This window comes from Zootoca vivipara, chromosome 7, assembly GCF_965207765.1.
Source record: "Zootoca vivipara chromosome 7, rZooViv2.hap1.1, whole genome shotgun sequence".
Classification (NCBI taxonomy): Eukaryota; Metazoa; Chordata; class Lepidosauria; order Squamata; family Lacertidae; genus Zootoca; species Zootoca vivipara.
In genome coordinates this window covers 45,820,748-45,835,822 of record NC_142590.1, presented here as the reverse complement: position 1 = coordinate 45,835,822, position 15,075 = coordinate 45,820,748, and the positions used below count along the sequence as shown (strand labels likewise).

Here is a 15,075-nt window from a genome sequence, read left to right as displayed (position 1 = left end):
AACTGGCCATCGCTCAAATCCGCTCCTCCATCTCCCAAGCAAACACTGGGAGATGTTCTGTGTGAGGGGGAGGGTGCACTATTTTAAATTAATTATTTCTACTTTCTCTTTTTTTCTTTTGGAATTTTGCACCCCTAAGAATTTGGCACCCAGGGCAACTGCTATGTCACTGAAGGGTAGTTAGCTTTTCTCCCTTGAAATTGGAATAGGGACATTCTTTTTCATTTCTTCTTTCAGCTCTATGGGCTTTTCAAGGTTCAGATTCATTCTGCTATATTTCAGGCAGGGGTCCTGATCTGGGGGAGGGAGCAGAATGGAGAAGTGACCCAACAAGTCACCTACGACTCTTATTCAAAAATCCAAATTTGCCCCTGAACCTAGAAGGTTGGTGGCCCTGGATTTGTAACTAGTATTGATACCGTTAAACTCTCTCACACACTGTTTACTTGCCAGAATGAACTGGAAACCTGTGGCCAGCACCTGCTGCATTCTCAGGATGTTTTCACGGTTGCTGCAATGTGAAGCTGACAATCTAGAAGACTTGGACAGTGTCTGCTGGCAAGCGGAATAAGGCGTGCAAAATAAGGACGCAAACCCGTTTTTGTAACCTTTTTGTGCTGTGTGCCTGAAACGATACATGTAACAAGAGGCAGGGATTCTTTCCCCCTTCCCCTTCAGAACACCAGAAATGTGTCGCTTTGATCCGTGTTGCAATGCTGACAAACCTGCACAGCAAAAATGCAAGCTTGTGTGTTGACTCTATAAAGCAGAGTTAAAACATTGGAAGCATTCTGCTAACATTCTGTTTCGTGTTTGTATTGATCAGACTTTTTGAAAAATCACAGTGACTGGGCATTTACATGGCTCCTTACCACATTAGAAGCATGAACACGCTCACTGCTAAAAAGGGAAGTCTTTACCAATGGGCTCTGCCCATCATTCTGTTTCACTTTGTTTCCCAGATTCTGCAGCTCTTCAATGTTGTCATATTGATATATGTGAAAATACAAACATGGCCACACAACTTGCGACCACTCAAACCTCCCAGCTAGTCTGTATTGATCCTTCTTGCGCTTCCATTCAACACAGACACAGAGACTACGCATAGTAAAAGGAAAATACAGAATTACATTTTAAGTTGTCACAAAATTGGGTTGGAAATACAGGGTTCCACCCTTAGACTGTTCTTGTGGCTACTTCCATTTTCTGATTCAAATCTGTGGTTATTTTGGGGGAGCCTAGAAACAAAGCAAACAACTTAGTGATGAAGAAATATGTGTCACACGATTAGAAAATTGCTTCATTTCCAGTCAGTGCATGTCCCATAGCTTTCTGCTGAAATTCTATAAATTTCTGTACCAGAAATGTTCGGGTTTATTTTTTACCCCACTTCTGTTTATTTATTAAATTTGTATACCACCTTTCTGTTGTGCTGTGATATAAGAGTGCCCCTCCAGACAACAATAATATATAAACATTGGGGAAGCATTGCCAAATACCTAACAAAGCAGAATGATGTGTGGATGGTCCAGTATAAATCCACGACTAATGCCCTATTATTGCATCAATGGCATGTTGCAGAATACGCCATAAAGAAACACCAGTTTCCAGTGGCCCTATGATGGACAGAAACCCTCGGGGGTGGGGGAAGGAAAGCTCATAGTTATTGGGGGGGGGGAGAAATATGTTCAGTTTGTGAATTTAAGGCTCATCCACATTTTGCTTGGCCCATATTTTGATCATATTGTGTACCAATTAATTCCCCCATGTCTGCAAGCTTTTCTCGTTGTTCCACAACTGTGCCTTGTGAAACCCCAATCTTATTCATTGCATTTATTGATTGCATTATATGCCACCTTTTCCTCAAAGAAGCTCAAGGTGGTGTACATGGTTCTCCCCCTCCTCATTTAATCCCCACAACAACCCTGTAAGGTAGGTTAGGCTGAGAGGCAGTGGCTGGCCCAAGTTTCATGACCAAGTGGGGATTTAAACCCTGGTCTCCCCCCTAGTCTGACATTCTAACCACTATACCACTCTGGCCTGCTCAGTTAAGCCAAACCTCTCTTCTGATTTTCTGTGCATCTGATAAGATCCAATTCAGCAGGCAAGATAGAATTTTCTCGAGGAACCAGCCATGGAACAATGAGGAAAGCTCTCAGACTCAGTGGAATTAATGGGTATTCAGTATAATCAAAATACAGGTCAAGCAAAAGTGTTGCTGAGCCCTAAGAGGAGAGCAAAGTTGTGATGAGAAATTGTAGGGTTAACATTAAGGTTTTCACTATATTGGGAGCGAAGGACTCCACCCTCAGACTGTGCTTGTGGTTACTTTGATTTTCCTACTCAGTCTTGTGCTCGCTTGTTCTTCAGCAGACAGCCTATGACTTGGGGCCTATGAAATTTCATGAGGAATGTTGGAGTGTATGTCTGAAAAGTGAGTACTGTAAACTATGGGCGTGGCCGTGATTTTTGTTAGCGGTTAGGCGGAGACAGAACCTCAGTTTGCTATGCATTTTTATAGATTTTTAATGATGGGGGGGCAGCTGCCCCTCCCTGCCCCCACCCATGCTGTAAACAGAAGAGGTGGCTGGCTGTGGCCCCAGTTATGTGTGCCCAGAAGGCCCACTGCAAACTGGAACACCTGGCTGCTGGGTGCTCACTGAGCTGCCCCGCCCTCACTAGAATTGCTCCCCCCCCTGGGAGGAGCTAATTTTCTAACTGGAATGTCATATTGGGCCTGTATCATGCCAGCTTCTCTTGTGATTTTGTGTGTTGACTGCCAGCTCACTAAACAGCTTGGGCAGGGAGTTCACACCCAACTCCACAGCTCAGTGGCTGACGTGCTGAGCATGTGAGCAGTTCTCTCTTCTCAGTGCAACCCAATCCGCACATGCTAGCTGCCAGCAGCTAGGGTCTGAATGCAGAAGAACCAGTTTGCTGGTTGGTCCACTGTTAAGTTGGCTGCAAGGTCTGGATGCATTTCATGAAACTGTGGCCTTTCCCCCGCTTTATGTGCATTGCATTTGGAGTGCGAGCCACACTAGGTTCAATGTTCCGCTGCCTTTCCTGCTCTGCTTCTCCTAGAGAGGCATTTGGAGAACAGTTACATCCACTCACTCTAGCAGACCTTAGCAACACTAGCCTTCCCAGATTACAGAAACAAAGATGATGGGCTAATGCTGCCAATTTCTTCAAAAGTCCAAAATAAAACAAGCAGCACGCAAAGGCACCAAATTCAATCCAGTTTCAATCAAGTATTATTAATCCAAAGAGAAAACAATAAGAGAACCATATACAAGTGCTGACACAAGAGCCAAAATCAAACGTTAAACAGATAGCATGTACAAATTAAAGGCAAACCAGTCTTTATAGTCTTTGAGGCTATCTAGCGGTCAGCAAGTGGCAGCAGGTCGAACGAGGTGTCAATGGTAGTAGACAGGCTGCCGGCGTTTTTTTGCCTGTTTCGCCCATATGACGGGCTTCTTCAGTAGTTCTCCTTGTACTTTTATGTTTAGTGCATTCACTGGTGGTATAAACCAGGTCTTATTAGTATTCGAATTAAGACACTAATATACATATAAACAGAACAAATATCAAAAACAGTACTTACAATTTGTATGAAACCACTTATCTTGGCTTAGGCCACAATGCTCAGGTGTTTTTTCAAAAGGTTCTCTCATTTACATATTCACTGGTAATACAAATCAAATTCTAATTATTGTTTGAAATAATACAGTAATACAATTTCTAAAATACATGTACACAAAAAGAGATACTTACATTTCTTGTATTCAGAGTATTTTTGGTTTGAGCATGTATTGACTAAGCAAATATCCTGTGTTTGGAGCACACTTATATACAAAAAGTTGGTTCACAGGTGATAATAATTAAAGATGACAATTAGGAGGGGGCAGAAGAATGTGAGTACTGATAACACTTACAGTATCTCTATGATTACTGTATGTTATACTGCTAGTGTGTTCGTTTAAATGAATACAGAAAGGTCAAGATCTGAGTTTAAACCGTCCGGTTGTAATGTCTTAAACATAAAAATCAATTTAGTTTCTTGTTGTCTCAATATTTTTAGGATATCCTGCTTGTGGTATTTCTTGGGTGTGTACTGCCATAAGCCAAAAAACATTAAATCGGAGTCACTGTGTTTCATTTGTAAAAAATGAGGTGTAAACACAGGATATTTGCTTAGTCAATACATGCTCAAACCAAAAATACTCTGAATACAAGAAATGTAAGTATCTCTTTTTGTGTACATGTATTTTAGAAATTGTATTACTGTATTATTTCAAACAATAATTAGAATTTGATTTGTATTACCAGTGAATATGTAAATGAGAGAACCTTTTGAAAAAACACCTGAGCATTGTGGCCTAAGCCAAGATAAGTGGTTTCATACAAATTGTAAGTACTGTTTTTGATATTTGTTCTGTGTATATGTATATTAGTGTCTTAATTCGAATACTAATAAGACCTGGTTTATACCACCAGTGAATGCACTAAACATAAAAGTACAAGGAGAACTACTGAAGAAGCCCGTCATATGGGCGAAACAGGCAAAAAAACGCCGGCAGCCTGTCTACTACCATTGACACCTCGTTCGACCTGCTGCCACTTGCTGACCGCTAGATAGCCTCAAAGACTATAAAGACTGGTTTGCCTTTAATTTGTACATGCTATCTGTTTAACGTTTGATTTTGGCTCTTGTGTCAGCACTTGTATATGGTTCTCTTATTGTTTTCTCTTTGGATTAATAATACTTGATTGAAACTGGATTGAATTTGGTGCCTTTGCGTGCTGCTTGTTTTATTTTGGACTTCCCAGATTACAGGGCAAACAATCTAACCTGGGGAGCAGTTGGTATGGTGCCATGACAGTCCTGTCACCAATGAAACCGTACAATAGGGTTGCTACAAAAGTTGCACTTGTATATACACTGTATTGTATTTAAATCAAAGAATGCACTCCTCTTTTGATAGGCAAGCAACTACCATGGATTCAGTCTACAGTGAGTGTTGCTTGCGGTCTGTCAACAGAGGCACACATCTCACTTTATCCATTATCAGGCTAGCTCTGAGCCTAATTTTGCTTAACACGCGCCTCCAACTTCCACTTTTGTAATGTTCTGTAGGGACCAATCTAAATCCACGGTCAGATCTCTCAACACCTTTTTTCAAAAACAGCCTGGCCTTACCCCAAATTGGATCAGGACTGTGGCACATACCATTGCCTTGAGTGAAATCACACATGGACACAAAGTTGTTAATACCCTATTCTGGGGCTTAGAGTAGATTGGGCAATTCAAGGACGGCTGAAAAATAACACTGAAATCCAGTTAAAGACCTCTCATATATCATCTAGGTTGGTCCTAAATAGCAGAGAAATAAAGAGGATTGAGGTTTATTTGGGTAAATAATGGAGAAAATTGGGCAATATTGAAAGGGGAAAGTTTGTTCAAAACAGAGGACAACATAAAATTAAGATCTATAAGAAAATAAAGGAAACGCGAAATGAGTCTCCCCTAACATACTGTTCCTAGCTTACATTTGAAGGAGAAAGATCATATGGGAAGATATGGAGAAGTTACCAGTCCAAGAATTACTGAAACATATCCAGGCATGCATAGCTATTCACAACCTGAAGAGCAAAACAAGCACCTCTCAGCTGTATCCGGTTCTTGCAATCCAACAGGCATGCATAGCGGAACCCAAAGAGTAGCCATTGGCATGCCCTTCTAGAGATGGAAGCACTTTTAATTGGCGTGAAATCACAGAGTTTGTTACAGTTGGAGATTTAGGGTAGAATAACAGATGATTCAGAGCTCATTAAAAGTGTTTCAGTTAGATATTGGAAAACATATGCTTGTGCCTGCCAGGATATTTTCGTGCTGTAAAATGAGAAGACCTGGGAGCTCAGAGACGTCCTTTCCAAGAGGGGCCAGGCTGGTTGTTGTCTGCAAGAAGGAGCTGCAAAAGCATAATTGTGTTGCTTTTCTCTGCAAGCTGCCATGGCTGCTTTTGGGCTAATGTTCGTTTTTAATATGTTTGTTTTTAATAATTTTAATATGGTACCTGATTTATGTTATAAGGTAACCCTGCTTGGTATCTGTTTCCTGCCATGGTGGGTGGAAGGAAGAGAAGGATCTGTCCATTTCTGTCCTCTCCGTTTCCCATTTTCCCAATCTTAAATTTAGTTATCCACCACATTGCAGCAATTTCAGATTTATTTATTTTTTTAAAAAAACCTCACAAAAATTCAGCAGCATTTTAGAGCAAATGTCTCCTTTAAAAAGATGATTCATATGCAGTTTTGCAAGCTATTTGGCCCCTAAATTTAGTGGTCAATTTCTGCAAAATTGGCAGAAACCATGCCTTTGATACCATGCCTTTGCAGAAAGACCCTCCAAATATTGCCAGTGCCTAGAAATTAATAATCTTGCAGACACCAAGAAAAAATCCAGCTCAACTTTTCCTTTTCCCAGCTCTGTTCTACCGGTAGTTGTTACTGGTGGCTAACAGTGCCAGTGAGGACACTGGCAACGAAGCCTATGCTGTTAGTTGGATAATCACAATGAACACAGTTCTTCAAAAGAGGCTGCCATAGCACATTCCCATCAAAGGAGAAAATACATTCCTTTATGCTGCTGACATTTGGGGGGAAGATGTTTTCAATACCTAAGCTCATTCTACCTCACCCTATTCCCGCCAGTCAGGCTGTTGATGCCAGGGGACCCCAATCTTCCTTGGGTTCAAACAAAAACATTATGAAATGTTAACATCTAGTCATGATTCTTATACTGACCCCATTGGGGTAGTGCCTCTCTGGGTACCATTTCCTCTCTTACCTTTCTGAAATGCAGGGCCAGTTGACACTGACTCTCTAGGCCAGGCTTCCTCAAACTCTGCCCTCCAGATGTTTTTGGCCTACAACTCCCATGATCCCAAGTTAGCAGGACCAGTGGTCAGGGATGACGGGAATTGTAGTCTCAAAACATCTGGAGGGCCAAGGTTGAGGCAGCCTGCTGTAGGCTTGGCAAGTATTTCCACTCTCCCCCCTCATTTCCATCTGCATCTCTGTATTACTGAACTGCAAACAAAGATGCTCAGGTCTTTCCCCCTGATTGGCTTTGATTAATTTAGGACCCAGTGATGCGCATGAGTAATTCTTATTATGCTCTCCAATGTGCATTTACTCTGTATTAGTTGACACTGATTTGCATTTGTCAGCATACAACTCATTCCCTGAGCTTGTTTAGGTCCCTCTGAAATTTATCTCTCACAGAAGTTGCACCCCTGCTTTATCCATCTCAGCTCATTTCCATCATCTGCCTAGCTCAGTCACACTGCTTTCTGATTTGCGGTGGCTGCTGCAAAAGAAAAGAAAAGAAAGGAAACTTCTGGCTTTTGTTACCCAGGAAAATGGGTAATGCTCCATTGTAACAGAATGGGATCTGTGTGAAAAGGCAGACAGGGTTCCTGCACCTTCAAAAGGAAACTTCTCCGGCAAGCTTCCATCTGCTAAAATGTCTGCACAATTAAAGGTGAAGGAGCCGTAGTCTCCTTTTTTAAACCTAGCCACCCTAGAGCTGTGTGAGCATCCCACCCTCCCTAGATCTTTGCGAATGTTTCTGTACAGGTGAGATCCTAGGTTTGCCTCCCACCTTAATATTTGTGAACACAAAGCCAGGAATTCTAGCGCTCCACCAATCAAAATGCTTTGTGCAGAGGCAATAGTGGCTGGTGCCCATCACCCCAACCTGATCAGAAATCAGATATGCTGATTTCTACTTTTGGAACTAGTCCCTAAATGGAGGCTTTGTAAGATGCAACTCTCAGGCATGCCCACAGTAAACAGTTACAACAAAAAGCAAAATCCCTTCTGATGCAACAGCCAGTCTGAATGAAATTACGTAATTTTAGTTCTTTTTAAAGTCTCAGACCACTCAATCCTTTTAATGGTCTCTCATGTAGAGACTTGAGGCTTTCTTATTTGGAGTACAGGCATGCAGAACAGGACAGAACTGCCCCTTCGTAACTGGGCATAGCCATGCTCCCCCCCACAGTCTTACGGCTTCCCTACAAAATTACCAGCTTTCATTCTGTTGGGAGCCCTCCATTGTGGATTGTTAAACTACTGGTTTTAATAGAAATGTCAAGGGTTGTTTTTTTTTACAGTAACTTTTTTTGCACTCTTCTCTCTCTGCTTGCAGCTGTGACTGCTAACCATCGTCAGAAATATGGAATGCCAGTAGTGATTGCTTAATTCTGCCAGGGGCTCAGAAGTATCTATAAATCAGTCAGGGAGCAGGAAGTTACCCAAGACTGGGGATAGGGAAAACACAGCCCTCCATATGTTGCTGGACTCTTAACTCCCATCAGCTCCAGCCAGCCTGGCCAATGATCAAGAATTATGGGGATTGTAGCTCAGCATCTTCTGGAGGGCTTCCCATCCCTGCTCAAGAGCTGTGAGGAGACTTACAGCACCAGGAGACTTACAGCACAATCCCATACATGTCTAAGTCCCATCCAGTTCAGTGGGACTTACTTCCTGTTCCAGGTAAGTGAAGATGCTAGGATTGCAGCCTTGGTATCATAAGAAGTAGAAGGGAGGTACAGACTCCAGAGTGGGTGATGGAGGCAAAAATCCTATACACACTTACACAGGGAGTAAGCCTGATTAATCTCACTGGGGTTTACTTATGAGTAGATGTGCATAGGATTGTGCCATGAAGCACTGGGAAAAAGTGGAGACAAGCAAGGTCTAGCTATTGCAAACTGAATTAGCCAAGTAGACTTCTTTAGGCTACATGCAGATAAAGTCATGGGTCCTGGTCTAACAAAGGTGCCAGTAGACTCAAGCCAAATGAAACTAGTCACTTAGGTGAGGTGACTAGGGTGTAAAATTTCTAGGAGTAGGAATCTGGGCAGCATGACTTAGCATGGCCTCATGAGAGGAGCAGAAAACCCCATTGCTTGTTGAGCGATTCAAGCTCTGTTCCCACTGGAGATACCATAATAGTGTAACTCAGGCTCAATAAGATCTAAGTCGAAGAAAACATCAATCCCAACTCAAGCTCATATATGTGCTTTGTTTCCTCCTCCTACTCTTGCAGTATACCAGACAAATATTTCCCAATAATAAAAGAAGTAACACTGTTTTGCTGTGCTCAGTACATTTCCTCTCCCCGAACCCTTTCCTTTCATCAGGGACAGGGACAGCAGCAGCACTTCTTAGGCTGTGAGACTCTTTGGAGGAAGAGCTGTGAGAAGGAGCTGAGAAGTTTGTTTATATGGCTAGCATAGGCACCTGGAGAAGACAAAGGGAACCAACATGGTGCCCTTCAGATATTGTGGGCGATTCATTCCCATCATCCCTAATCCTGCTGGCTGAGGCTGATGAGAGTTGGAAGACACCACATTGGCCGTCCCAGGACTAGATTAGCCAGTGGCAAGCAGACTTCCCTGATTTCATTGTCATTGGAGCCCTTCCTAACCCAGCAAATGCAAAGCATTTCCCCATATGTTGAATAGTAAGATTGCTACCTCTTTTCTGATAGGGCTCCTGGACCTTTAACTGCTGCATGTTGTGCAGAAATCTAACACGTGCAGTTTCTCCCCTCTGTCCTGTCTCTGTGCCTAGGGGAGATGCCCCCTGCTGTATTTCTTCCTGCCAGGCTTCTGATAAAGGCACAGGAGCCTGCCCTGGTGGTATACTATTTCATCACAGAACAAGGCTCTGTTTTGTAAGCTGATGAGATACACATGCACCTATCGGTATAATCCTGGTGCTAGAGTCAAGATATGCTTGTGATCACTGGACAAACATAGCTGTATTTTGTCAGCAGGGTGAAGGCACATGGCTATGGGAAGTTTGAACAAAATCTGTATCCCAACCAAAATTACTCCAGTATTACTTGCACAAGCTTTTTTGTAAGCACCATTCGCTATTTAACACCTACCCTATTTACCCCATGGTCTCAGGTAGAGGCTCAATTGTGGCTTGGTGTTCTTTGCTGCCCTCTGCTGGCAAAGTGAATAGAATTATTGGCTCCGAAAGCAGAAGATAAGCACACTGCATAGGGAGAGGCTCCATTGGGAGCTTCCAGTTGAGAATCATCATTCAAGAGGATCCACCATACCCTCATTTTCAAGCAAGGCAGCCATATGCTAAGAGTGTCATAATCAGAGCCATAATAAATAACAAGATGAAAGATAAAAAAATTATTAAAAGATGATCCAAAAAGAACTCCCTTAAGAAAATCAAGTCTTTTTGTCTTAAGACAATCTTTAAAAGAATCTTTCAAAAGAATCTTTAAGATCTTTCATCTTGTTATTTATTATGACTATGACTGAGCAACACAGCTACCTACCTGAATCTATAATTCAGAGCCAGTCCATTTTTCACCGATTGTACAGTTATGAAGGGGTATCACACATGATAGCCTTGTCTTGTCTAGAACTGTCTTTTTAGATTTCTACAAGGTCCCGCAGCTACTAATAGGTATACAACAAGCACAAAATCAGCAAGTGTAGCTAGCTTAGCTACTACTCCCTCAGCAGTTGCAGCAGCACCTCATGGAAAGCTCTATCTTTTAAGCTGTTTGCCTTATGTCTGTTAAAAATGTATTAGCCTTCTGTTTATGTAGCAAGACTTAAAACTGAAACCCTTTCCCCCCTTTTGCTTGTAGCAGTTTTCTATTCCCATCAAATGGATTGTCTTTTTTCATGTACTGCGAGCAGAATTCTCTCTGGTTTGTAGAGCACCACCTCTTAAATGTGGATTGAATAGGTAGCCTGCCGACTGTTGCAAGTTCTGCTGGTGTTCAGCATAAGCAGGGAGCTACACTACCACAAAGGAAAAAATTGATCACCATGTGCAGGATGATTATGTGCTCTGGTGAAGTGAATGACAAGATCTGTCATCCTACAAGGGCTAAGAAGACAATGTGAGAGATCTTGCACTTAACCAGGAACATGCGCAGCTCCAGTAAGGACAATTCAACATTGAGAGCAGCTTTGCCTGCTGAATCCTGCAGTTCTGCAGCTACCGGTATTAGAACAGGGTTGGAGAATGTGTGGCCTATCAGATGTTGGAGATCACCATTAGCCATGCTGGCAGGGTAAAATTGGGGATGAAATCCAACAATACGTAGAGGACCAACACAGGTTCCCCAGCCCTATATTAAAGGCATAAGGAACCTGCCAGAAAGAAAAATGGCTAACAGGTCTAACGGAGGTCAGAAGCAACCACATCACATATTTCCCTCCCCCTTCAGTTCCGCAGTTGTGTTAGCAGAAATGCATCCCATCTCTTGCCTTTCTGTAGACTGATTTGATGAGTCCCGGGCAGTAACTGCAGTAGCTTCAAGTGTGATGTGAACTGGAGTTATTCTGGAGGCAGGAAGGATGGGTGCCATTTGTTGGGCAAGGAGATGAACACACACAGAAATGTGCCATACATTTGGAAAGAGATACCGTATTTTTCGTTCCATAAGACGCACTTTTTTCCTCCTAAAAAGTAAGAGGAAATGTCTGTCTATATGCCAATAAAGGTGTTGAAGAAGTTGAAGGAGGAAATGTCTGTGCGTCTTATGGGGCGAATGCGTGGTCCCTGAGCCGAATTGCCCAGGGACTAAAGGCAGATTGTGCTTTTTTTCTTCCTTAAAGAGCTAAAGGCTAACAAGAGGGAATAAGCCAGTTGAAAGGAACCCGCTGAGCAGCTGATTGCAAGAGATTGGGGAGGGAGATAAGAGAGCTAGCTCCCTTCCTGGCCCCTCCCAGCCCCTTGCCTAGGCCTCAATTGTTGTCTGCAGGAGGAGATATGTGACTGGCTGATTAGATTATCTGTCTGGAAACTGTAGAAATGGGTCCCTTTCCTAGAGAAGCTGCAGAACTGTGAGTTGAACCCCATAAAACAGGATTTTTTCCCTTTGCAAGGAAACTCAGCAACTTTGAGCTGATCCTTAAAAATGGAGCTTTCCCCCCTTTGCAAAAAAAGATGCACAACTCTGAGCTGACCCCCCCCCAAAAAAACCGGGCCTTTTCCCATTTGCAAAAAAGCTTCCTCAAATATTTAAGGGGGGGGCAAAGGCACCTAGGTCTCTAGGAGTTGGCTGCTATGCCTAGGACAATTCAAGAAAGCATTTTTTTTTTGTTTTCCTCTTCTAAAAAACTAGGTGCGTCCTATGGTCAGGTGCATCCTATGGAGCGAAAAATATGGTGTGCGGGGTGCTGCTGCTCATATGGGGGACTCGTGAGCACAGCAATGATACACACCATCCACACCATTCACACGAGGAGATGGTATGAGTAGGGTGTCCTTGGTTCCATTTTAGACACAAAATCACTAGGGAGCCTTACACAGCAATTCTATACTGGCTTACCCGGGAGTAACTCAATGAGAGCTCACTGAAGCTTATCTCCAAGTGTCTAAAGGGCTGTCACATGGAAGATGGAGCAAGCTTGCTTTCTGCTGCTCCAGAGGGTAGGATCAGAACCAATGGATTCAAATTACAAGAAAGGAGATTCCGACTAGATTTTTTTTTCTGACAGAGCTGTTTGAGAGTGGAATAGACTATCTTGGAAGGTGATGGGTTCTCCTTCATTGGAGAATTTTTTAACAGGCTGGGGTTTTTTGTAGTTGTGATCCTTCGTCGCAGGGGGTTGGACTAGATGACCCATTGGGTCCCTTCCAACTCTATAGTTCTAAGATTCTAAATAAACATGTATAGGATTCTGCTGCTAGGCAAATTCCTGTTCCTTTCAGTCACCCACCACCGTTATGAGGAAAATAATATTGGCCTATTTGAAGGCTGTAAGAATTACAGAGATTATGTCATACAAGATCTGGGGAGGCTGAAATCACCATGTTATCAGAACAATTGCATTCACTGAAATATTGCATAATATTTGTATTGGGCTGCCAGTTTCCTTTCTCTGAGATACATACAGTTTATCCTTGTATTGTTTTCTTCTTGGTAGTCAGTCCTTCATTATTCTAGGCACTGTTATCCTTGCAGCTTCAAAATACTAGCTTTAGAGTACTGGATAAGTGCTGTGATTTCTATAGCAATTCCAAGGAGCCCCTGGATGAGGGCACAGAGCCTAACCCCCCTCTGCTCCTGGATGGCTTTCCCCATCCTTTGCAACCCCTTCCCATTATGATGGGCACAATATGAAGAGCTTCCAGTCAAGAGCTCTGTATCCATTGCCTTGCCCTGCTTGCAGTGGGGAAGCTCAGCAGCTGAGCTGTCTGCAGCTGCTCAAAATAACCTCCAACCAGTGCAGCACTATCATGTGACTGGGCCTCAAAAGGGGCCCCAGCAGCTGGGGTGAAGGCATCTGAGCTGGGCTGGCAGCTGGCACCAATTACCTTGGAGGATTTATGGAGTCCACAGGGCTAAGTATAGGGAGGGGTGCTCCACCCATGCAAGGAGTCCTTGGCCCGGTGGGTAGCACCTGCCGCTGGATCATCCTGGGTCTCTCCTGGGCGGTTCTTTTTTATCAGAATAAACAACCTGGAATAAGGCTGTGTACACGTTGCCAGTTTCAAATGCTGCTAGGTTGTTCCTTTCCTCAGTTTGCATTGAAGGTGGTTCACGGAAAAGCGCACCAAAATGCAGAATTTCATAAGAAATGACAGGATAGATACAGGGTAGATATAGATTGTGGTTAATATGATGTGTGTACACCACTGCCCAAAGCAGCAGGGGGAGAACACAAGATGCAGAGTAAACAGGATTGTCTCCACCACCCACCAAATCCACTCTCCGGTTCTCTTCTTGCTGACATGGCTTTTTATTATTACACCCCCACATTTAAGGACCTGCTCAATTCAACATACACTGAATGGTTTTGAATGATCTAGTTAGGATGGTTTAAAAAAAGATGAATCCACTGCTTCAAGGAGCAGTTAATGGATAATTGTCTAAAACCTATAAGAATCTATATAGTTCAGGATTCATGAACTATCTTGAAGACACTAGTATGGTCCTGAAAGCAACAGTTTGAAACCACTCTCCCATCCTTTAAGTACATACTTCATAACCAGTGTCTTACTATTTTAGTTATGCAAACAGAAAGGGCAATCAAAATATACTTGTGATCATTAATATTTATAAAATACTTGCAAATTCTTTCTCTCACACAGAGACACACATATACATACATACATACATACATACATACATACATACATACATACATACATACATACATACATACAGGTATCTTACACCTGTATATCAGATCAGGCTGGATCTTTGAAGTATCACTGCTCTCCAATAGGGGGAGGTATCTCCACACGCTGCAACAGAGATCGCAGGCTACAAACCTTTCCCTTCAGAACAAATGGATGACAGATTGCAAAAGAGGACAAAATGACTGTGTTTTTAGTAGCTGAATGGGGAGGTTTGGAATGTTCAACTTGTCGTGGAGGGATAAGAAAAGCATCACCAGTCTACACAACTCTCCCTTGCTGCCTGGTATGCTTGGAACTGCCTCCCAGATTATCTGTGTGATGCCACCTCTCTCCCTTCCATCAAATTCCTCTTCAAAATCCACCTTTGCTGTGAAGCCTTTTGCATAACCCACAGGCTCCCAGGCCACTGCTTGCCTGAGTACGCCTGCCTCCTTTTCCTTCTCCTTCCTCTGTTGGCTTCACCTGTGTCCGATTTTACCGGTAGAGTGTAAGGTCTTTGGAGCAGGGACCTGGTCCCTTGCACTCTGTAAAGCACTATGCACACTGAGGGCACTCTCTTAAGTTAGTATTGAATCCAAGATGGGCAGCTGTGTTAGCCTGCTACAGTCAGAAGAAAAACAGGAATATTGTGCCTCAGACTAACACATTTATTGTAGCACAAGCTTTTGTCTACAGGAGCCCACTTCACCAGACGCTACGTGTGCACACTCACACATATATAGGGGTGAGGGGAGAATCTTGTAAACCATGGAGCCAAACGGCCATGGAATGTAAAAAATATAGTGTGTAACATTTCTATGCAAAACTCAAATAAGCAGTGTGATTATTTACAACAGCAGTTATAGTGTTCCTTGCATTTTGCAG

The 15,075-nt window shown here is 42.9% G+C and overlaps 2 long non-coding RNA genes across 2 annotated transcripts; one reads left to right on the top strand and one right to left on the bottom strand.

Moving 5' to 3' along the window:
• Positions 1–3,229: 3,229 nt before the first annotated feature.
• LOC148685058 (uncharacterized) lies at positions 3,230–4,172 on the bottom strand. The gene is made up of 2 exons (XR_015951055.1): positions 3,611–4,172; positions 3,230–3,523 (listed from the first exon to the last, which is right to left on the bottom strand). It is a non-coding gene; the product is annotated as an uncharacterized LOC148685058 (long non-coding RNA).
• Positions 4,173–4,194: 22 nt separating this feature from the next.
• Positions 4,195–4,797, top strand: LOC148685057 (uncharacterized). Its single transcript, XR_015951054.1, has 2 exons — positions 4,195–4,416; positions 4,504–4,797. It is a non-coding gene; the product is annotated as an uncharacterized LOC148685057 (long non-coding RNA).
• Positions 4,798–15,075: the final 10,278 nt, after the last annotated feature.